This window comes from Apium graveolens, chromosome 9, assembly GCF_009905375.1.
Source record: "Apium graveolens cultivar Ventura chromosome 9, ASM990537v1, whole genome shotgun sequence".
Taxonomy (NCBI): domain Eukaryota; kingdom Viridiplantae; phylum Streptophyta; class Magnoliopsida; order Apiales; family Apiaceae; genus Apium; species Apium graveolens.
The window spans coordinates 30,826,159-30,835,818 of NC_133655.1; the positions used below are offsets into that span (position 1 = coordinate 30,826,159).

The following is a 9,660-nucleotide window of genomic DNA, read 5'->3' on the forward strand; positions in this document are numbered from 1 at the left end:
CATACCTATAGTATGGGACAGGGTGTGAAGTAAACTAAAAAGATGCACCCAAAACTGAATGTCCAGTGGAGTCAGAATCAGCAGGTGGGGGTCCTCGAATAGGTGGTCTCACTCCAGGAAGTAGAATAGCCTGTAATGGTGCAACCGTCACAACTGGTATTATAGCTGACACCGGTGGAAGAGCAGGACGTGGATCAGATAACGGTCTTCTGACTGAAGGCTCCGAATGATCAGAAGATATCGAGATAAAGGAATCTGCCATTGTCACTATCTGAAAATCACGTTGCTAGATAAGAATCTCGGATCTCATTGTGAATCATAAAAATCTATTATTTAGTTACACTCAACCTCTCGATGTTCTATTTCTTTATTTCTAAATTCTAATCTTAACCCTCTACCCATTCCCGACAATCTAAGCTTGTGGCAGTGACTTTAAATTGTAACTCTGATGCCAAACCTGTGATGCCCTCCAAACCCGAGTCAGAAGTTTGGGGTCCACAACATACACACCATATTTAAACCTGTGTATGAATATAATATATATGAAATGACCCTACTTACCATAATCCATGGAACGATGCAGTTTAAAGTATGTCCACAAGCCACAACTTTTTTTTATATTACAAGCGTACGAAATCCCAGTTTATTTATCTTACAACTGAAGTTTAAACTTTATTACAAACTATTAACACAACCAAGCCAAACATCATCTACTAGTCTATTCCATTCAACCTGGATACCTAGCTCGCACACTTGTCAGGGGATCCTCACTATCACCAGTTTCCTTTTTTACTGGAAAAGAATATAAACATATTTGCGAGAGTGAGCTAACTAGCTCAGCAAGTCACAATGACAGTAACTGAGATATGATCAATTGCAATGATGTAAGGAAATCAAGTTTACTGACAAGCAATGATTAGAATTGGATATTCACTTTTATTTTAAAAACCAAGGTTAGGCTGCTGATCAGTCACGCACTAACCCCGAGCAAGGCTCCCAGCTTTGCTCTATATACTGGATCCAAGGCATATATTGGCCTATTATGACCACAAATCTGGTCCGACCACGAATCTGGTCCATATTTGAAAACAATCCAATTCCATAATAACAATATGATAAACAATATAAATCGATAAACTGAATCATAAACAACATTTATCTCGAAGCATGGGGTGATTCATGATTCCAAGAAGATATAACAATGGAATCATAAAGATTGGCTCTCAATTGAAGAAAGAATCAGAAAGTAGAAGACCGGGGGTTCAAGGGTTACAAGGATTGGTCTTCTGTTAAACAAATTATAATGGTTGGTATATCAAGCAATTCAATATCAAGAATCAGTATATGGTATATATGTATTTGTGGAGTAGTATCACATAGGTGTGGTTTGTATTTGAGAATTTAACAATCAATGATTTGCAAAGAATAAGGCTTATGGCTCAAGATCAATAAGAATCAGGGTTTAGGGTTAAGTACTTCAAAGTACTTGCAATATTGGTATCAAAAAAAAAGTACTTGCAATATAGGATAAGAATTGTTTGGAATAATTGCAACATAAAGAAGAGAGTTCAAGAATACCTGCAATTATAGTACAAGAAAGTTCCATGATACTTGCCTTATCAATCCGCTTTTACTTTACTAATACTTGCAATTGTTTGTTACTCGCCAATCACTTGCTTTCCCTTCCTACGTCTAGCTTCCTCTGTTAAACATCACGTACGGATTGAAAGTTATGAATAAAACAGTCAAACAATGTACGTACAATCATATTATACAACAATCGGATCACATATAACACGTAGCACGTAAGATATTTAATTAAAATAATTATTCAAAGAAGATTCATGGCTAAAAATAATTTTTCAGGTATTTAATACGAATTTTTGAACATTTTTCGGAATTTAAACGGGACTCCGAATCATTTTATTATAAAATAACAGGGTTCGAATACCCGAATTTGACTTAAAAATAATTTTATAATAATTATCGTGCCTTGAAAATAATTTTAAATAATATTTTAAAACTCGAAACTATTTTTCGGAATTTTTAAATTCAAATAAATGATTAAATCCAATTAAATAATCAATTAAAATTAATTAATAACAAATTATATTAATTAATCAATTAATATTTAAATTAATTGACTAATTAAATAAATAATTATCAACTAAAATTAATTAGTTAATAATTCAGATTTATTTATGAATTTTTTTTAAATCATTAAAATGAGTTTCGGGAAATTAAATATGGATTCTAGAAATTAAAAGTAAAAGTTTTGAATTATTTTTAAATTAAAAATGGCATAAACAGTTTTCTGGAAAAAGAATTAGGGCTGACAGATCAAAACCTGGGTTTTTCCAAATTAACAAACGGGTCTAATAACCCGCCGCACCGGGTCGAACGCCGGCCGGAATCTGGAAAAGATACGGCGGCTTTTCCGGTTCCGGCCAACTTCCAATACCATCAGAACGGCTTCTTCCATTCAGTTTTTCATGCCAAATATACTGAACACCCTTCTAGCAGATATAGCAGATATGCCAAAACCGACGATAAAATTGAAATCCGACGACTCAATCTAGGCGTCCAAATATAGCAGATATATACATGAGTTGATTCATTTTTAAACGATTTACAAGATGGTATTATCTAATCAATCTCAGATTCATTAAAAATAAAACCCCCAATTTTTGATTTAGAACATTCAAAGTATTAAAACCCTAATTTCATTTCTGAGAATCAAACACCCTTTTCTATATGTTATTAAATCCTATTTTTGATATATAATATACCAAATTGACCAGAAAAATATTATCTACATGATGGAATCATGAAATCATATCAACAACATCAAGAACAAATTTTTATAATTTAATCTTTAATAAATTCAAAATTAAATAAATAAATAAGAAGAAAACCTTGATTTCTGCACTTGAATAGATGATTGATTTAGAAAGGTAATTTCGAGAGTTTCGATTTGATATATTGCACGCTTGAATCGGAGTTCGATAACGCCTTCGTTCGTGGGTTTGATTTTCAAGGACATAACGCTTTTAGGGTTTTTCTCTGTAAATTACTGCTTTTGACTGACTCATTGTGACTATACGACAAAAATGAAATAATAAAAGGGCTATTTATATTTATAGAATATTGGATCATGTTGGATCATTAAATTAGTTACTTAGCCACTAAGTAACTGCAAAAACGTTCAGATTTAATACCCGTATTGGATAATTATCCCAACAGGGCTTTTTATAAAACACTTTATACGAAAATAATGTAATATTATCACGTATTTCGAGAATACGGGTTTTGTTGATATATAGAAATAATTATCGAATCGAAAATTGCACGCCGGGACGCGTACGGGCCAAACCGTAATCCGGATCGAAAAAGCCAAAACACGGAAAATGTCCGGATTTACCAGATTAGGTTAGGAAGGAGTTTTCGGATGAGTTTCGGGTTGTAAAAACGTAAAAACGGTTGAGGCTGGATGATTCCCGGCTTTATAAAATAATTTTGTAATTAATCAGAAAATAATTAATAAATCCATAATTAATATAAAGTCATATAACACTCCAAAAATTACTAGAAAAATACCTTAATTATCTATATTTTATTCTGGACATATTAAAATTAACATACTCACATTTAATCACATACATACATCAAAATATTATTATCAATAAACAAATAATTCCCCAAAATTCACATAATAATCACATAATAATCATTTATTGATAAAAATAATTACACGCGATATCCTGGATATTACAAATAAGGCTCCACCTGATACTGCATCAAGCATGGGTCTAGACTATGCTCCCAAGCCATTATAAAAGCAGTTGATAATCATCCAGTCAGGCATCCCATGATGAGGACACTTCCTAAGCATCTCCTTATAACGATCCCAAGCTTCACATAAAGACTCTCCCGATTGTTGCGCAAATTGAGTAAGAGCGTTTCTGATTGCATATGTTTTTGCCATAAGGAAGAATTTAGTAAGAAACTTTTGAGCAAGATCTTCGTATTTAGTGATTGAACCTGCTGGTAGAGAATGTGACCAGTACTTAGCTTTATCCCTCAGAGAGAACGGGAAAAGCCTTAGCTTTATAGCATCTTCAGAAACTCCATTGAACTTGAAAGTGTCGCAGATCTCGATAAAATCTCTGATGTGGTTGTTGGGATTTTCTATAGGTGAACCCCCAAACTGAACTGAATTATGTATCATCTGAAGCATGCTAGCCTTGATTTCAAAAGTGTTAGCCATGATGGATGGTCTGACAATGCTAGACTGAATATCATTGATCTTCGGTTGAGAATAATCCATCAAAGCCTTCAGATTCGCTGCTGGTTCTCCTATTGCAATAACAACTTCTTCTTCAACTTTCTCCTCAACAAAAACTTCTTCAACTACTTCCTCCGCTTTATCCAGTGTTCTCTTGCGAGATCGAGAACGCGTTAGCATACACGCTCTCCAGAGTACCTGAAACACAAACAAGCAACAAGTAAGTAAAATATCCGAGTCAGTAAACTTTAACGACCACTGATGCCAAGCATATAAACTAAAAATTAACACCGAGTCCCCGGCAGCGGCGCCAGAAACTTATTAGGACGAAAACACGCATTAAAATTACAAGCAATTATCCGCGTTTGTAAGTAATATAGAATTCTTTCTAGTTCGTTCCCGCAGAGACTAGTTTAGATTAAGTCTAATTTATGCACTTATGCAACAATGATATGGCTATCATTCAATGCTAAGACAAGTAACATATTGGGTTTTTTTAACTAAGAGATTATACTAACTAACTTTAACTAAGAGAATTGAGGCTGAATTACTTATATGAGATAAACATGGGTTTCTAACTTTATTACTACTTCATTCAAAGTCATTGTTTTTAACCTTAGCATGCAATGGTGATGACAACTAATCAGATAACACGAAACGAGTAAACGCCAACTTTCATTGTACGAATACCCTACTACCAGACATCCACAAAAGAGATAGAATACGAATAGACACCAATTATATTGAGACCCTATATGTCTATAGAATTTGACAACATAAAGGTTTAATGTGCAAGTTATCTATCATGACTACATAGGGCAAGTATGATGGTTAAAATTACCTACGAATCATGCATAATAAATACATGAACCTTTGCTAGCATGGCAAGTTCTAAACCTCTAAATTCATTGTCACTTCTATAGAGATTAACACGCTATCTTATAAGTTCGCGACGCTCATAAGATGAATAAGCCCAACCAATACTAGGATATCATACAATCACCACACACTAAGATATCGAAACAAATTAACTATAGAAATCCATAATATATCTGTTGAAACCCCACGATAACGATTAGTTCATAACCGAACTCATCAGCACTATGGGTTCCGATAAAAGCATGGTATAATAAACTAAGTCTTTATAAACTGAATAAATATATCAAGTACGTTAACAAGAGTAATAGGTTCAACAAACAAGAAAATAAGCATCCAAGATTACAACTTAGTAAAGAATCACAAGTAAAAATAAGCTTTTCTTCTCCTTCTTTGTATTTGTGCTCCTAGGTCTTCTCGTCGTCTTCTGCTTAGTCTCCGTTATGAAAAACATCTTAAAAGAGTCTTTATATAGTAGCCCAACTCGAATAGAAGTCCAGAAAATCAGTCTCAGAAGAGAACTAGGATTCTTAGAATTCAACTTGGTGTGGCCGCTCTATGAAGCGGCGCGGCCGCCCTAACATTCTGTGATCTGAGTGCGGCCGCTCTGGACTTGGGCGTGGCCGCCATATGCTTCTGCCAAAACTTGATTCTCTTTCTTTCTTTTGCTAGTTTCTTCACGCATTTAACCAAGGCTCCATCCTAACACTCTTCTAGCATAAAAATAATGTAAAAACCTTTCCTTCATCCGATTATGCCCTGAAATGCAAAACACTACAAAAACACATCAAATACACAAATAACTTGAGTACAAAACACCAATTCGAGCCTTTACGAAGCATTCTAAGTGGAAATAGATGCCACTTACCACACCCTCAAACTTGAATCGATGCTTGTCCTCAAGCATAACAGACTCAAAAACAAGAAATAAAAATGCATGAATGTAACTAACATGAATGTAATGATCCCCATAGCATAACTAAACCAATCAATGAGCAACATTTCAACAAATGCAATTATTCGCACAAAGTTCAATCAAATTCCCCAAATCAACTCACAAGCCAGAAACATGTGTGTATGCAAATGATTAACAGATATACTCTCGCAACTAGATCAATAATCATTACTCACCACTCATCAAGGCAATCACAAGGTTATAAATAGAATAAACTATAAACTCAAAATGACTAACAACACTTCAATTTTATCAGAGTTATAAAAGGATTCCTACTTTTATTTATAACACATAACAAACACAAATATGCTTATTTGATAGTGCAATGAGTGAGGTCCACAAAAGACTTATGCAATAATACCCATGTAGCGAGCGTTAGGTTAGCGGATCCCAGACTATAAAAGCCTTAGGTCACTAGGAACAAAGTCCCCTAGAACTTAATAACTCGAGTATTAAAAAAGCTCACTCGTGATCAATTATGCATAACACATATTTTTTTCTTTTTTTTCTTTTCTTTTTCAACAATTTCTGAATGAGCCGGCTACTAGCCATTTGACACCTAGCCACAACTAGCAATGAAATCTAATTTTTTTTTACAATTTAAAAATCCATGTTATTACGCCACTAAGAGAATATCCTAAATTATAAACATAATCAAGTGATTAAACCTCGACAAACAAATAAACCATGATTATGATCTAGCACTCAAGCAACCTATAAAACTTAGTGATTTTTTTTTATTTCTAGCATGCAAATCAATTCTCTAAAACTTAACATTCCTTTATACGACATCACTACACTCAAATCAATATCACAAATTAATTGGAAAAGCAAACTTTAGGGATCATGATAAAATGCAAATGCGACTATATGCAACATACTAACATACAACATAAAAAAAATAAAAAAACTACAAGACAAATATGCAAACTATATGAACTAAACTATCATGAATATGCATCTATATGGACTCACACAAACATATTCCTTAACTACCACCCCCAAACTTAAAATTATCACTGTCCTCAGTGAAGGCAATAGTAAGGAATAAAGGCATACCTACTCGGAATCAGGATGGTCATCACCCTCCGCGGGTGGAGTGTCAGGAGGTGGGTACACGAAATCCTCTCCAAAACCTGGCCACTGAATGTCAACCTCGTGGCTCTAAAAGTTGTCCCCAATGCCTGGGTAAGATACTGTGCAAACTTGTTATTGATATCATACATCGCATCCATCTGCCTCGCCAAGCGCCTAAATAGCGTTGAACCCAAACCAGCACTATCCTCTACCTCCTTAAGCTGGTGCTGTTGTGAAGAACCGGCCTTACCCATCTGATGTCCTCATGCCGCTCTGCGTGCCTGAGAAGAACCACCAGCATATGCCTGATCAGCTGGCTGGACACCTGGCAAGTGATCATATGTGTACCCAGGGCCCTTCTCATCAACCTTCCCACTAAACCACTCCTGCATCACCGCTATCGTCGAACTGTCAATATCGGCACTCGGTAACTGAAGTTGTTCGTGTTCGGGCCAATGAACTCCCACCACCACACAAAGCTTCGTCACAATCGACGCATAATGGATAGACCCCGTAGTGCTCCCACGCAGAAATCTCAGAATACCCTGATAAATAATGGAGCCAAGATCCACATAATAACCCTACAATATCCCCCACAACAACTTTGCACGATCCATAATCACATCGTATACATGAAAAGAAGACATGATGTTCGCACAGATAAAAGAGTTCCAAGCACGAGAAAACCTATTCATGTGTGAGGCAGGAAAAGTAACATACTCGTTCACATTCTTATCCGCCTTCACGTTCGCATATAACTCATTCTTATCCGCCTTCGCGTTCGTATAGAACTTGCAAACAACACTCATAGGCACTGTAAAAACCCGAATTTTTGACATCGGTAAAAGACCTTTATAAATAGTAGTCTTGCGGAAAAAAAACTTTTGCGACCACACCATATACGAGTTTTAATTTAAGTTTCCGAGTTCATATTGTGATTATACTTATTAAATGAGTGTATGAAAAAGTCGTGAGTTTTCGAAGAAACCAATAGTCCAAATGACATTATTTTACGAGCCATCGAGGAATAAGAGAATTATACTATGACCAAGAAAATTTTGAGAATTATAATTTCATAACTCATAACCAAGTACGAGCACTGGAAATGGTAATGATTTATGATAAGCGGAATTATTCGACGTAGCATTTACGGGAATTTATTTAAACGTACATGACTGAATGCGAGATAATGTAGGATGGCAAGGAATCAAGTTATAACCTAGGAAAATTAAGTATTTATAAATTTATCTAATAAGTAAAAAATTAGGAAGCTAGTTATAAAATAAATAAATAACAAATTTCAATAAACATTAATTCAAGGAGCTTATCATGCAAGTTTTGACAAATGAGACACCTAGCTAAGCCTAGCCTTTGAAAATAGGATGCATCTTTTCCTACACACTTTCTATATTCATAATAAGCCTATTTCCACCACATTTCCAAGAAGCAAGCAAGGCAATTCTCTCTCTCTCTCCAAAAATTCAATGCTGATTTTCAAGAATACCATGGAAAGAAAAATTTATATCTCATAATCTACATATTCAAAAATCAGAAAATATTAACCAAAGCTTCCTCATATCATTTAAAAGTTAAGTTCAAAATTTCATGGCCAATGGATTAGTATAGTATAGTCAAATCCTTGATCAAAATTGGTGGTGAATAGTAACTCCAAAAATCTATTTTTGTTTTCTTGATTTTCATGGAATGATTTAGGATTCTTAAGCACAATAAATCCCTCCCAAGGTTCAACCATAAAGACAAGAACCTCCCAAGATACCAATAAAGGTATAAACCTGTTATGGATAAAAAACCAAGGTTATTACTTGCTGTATTTAATACTAAGATTCGGGAGCTCAAGGCCTTTAATGGCTGCTCTCGTGTTTCGTGACTCAATCTGCCTTTACGAGATGCCTACGTATCTCTGTGAATTAGAGAATCAAGCCAAAAAACGTAGTTCTGATTGGTGGGGTTGAGACCCCTTATATAGATGTTGGGAGTCCTTGAATTGGACTTGGTGTAGGAGACTTGGTGGGCAAGTCTCATAATTAGAATGGACTTTGGAGTCCTAGGTAGTAGGAAACTGATTCCTTATCCTTTTAGGTCCCCTTGAGGCTAATCTCCAAGGATTTATATCCTTATCGGGACTCTTTTCAACATCTGATTTGTCCCTTATTAATTAATTACGAAATTAATTAATAATCAGGGCTTTTGGGCCTTTTTTATTCCATCAGGCCTGATCTGGTCCATCAGGCTTAACCTTTCTGGTCTGAGTATCATATATCTTTTTATTGGGCCTAGCAGCCCACAGTTTGTACAATTAATGCAGTATTTAATTATACAATCATAATTTATTTATCCCTATCATTTGCCCCCCAACTTTTGGGAAACATTGATTAGGTTTCGCAGAAGTTAAGTCTATTTGTTCCCTTACAGGGTTTCGTTTTTCCGTAAAGTGTGGAGCGACCTA

The 9,660-nt window shown here is 35.1% G+C and overlaps 1 non-coding gene across 1 annotated transcript; it reads left to right on the forward strand.

Annotated features, from left to right (window-relative positions):
• The first annotated feature begins 3,863 nt into the window (after nucleotides 1-3,863).
• Nucleotides 3,864-3,970, forward strand: LOC141688611 (small nucleolar RNA R71). The gene has a single exon (XR_012562045.1). It is a non-coding gene; the product is annotated as a small nucleolar RNA R71 (small nucleolar RNA).
• Nucleotides 3,971-9,660: the final 5,690 nt, after the last annotated feature.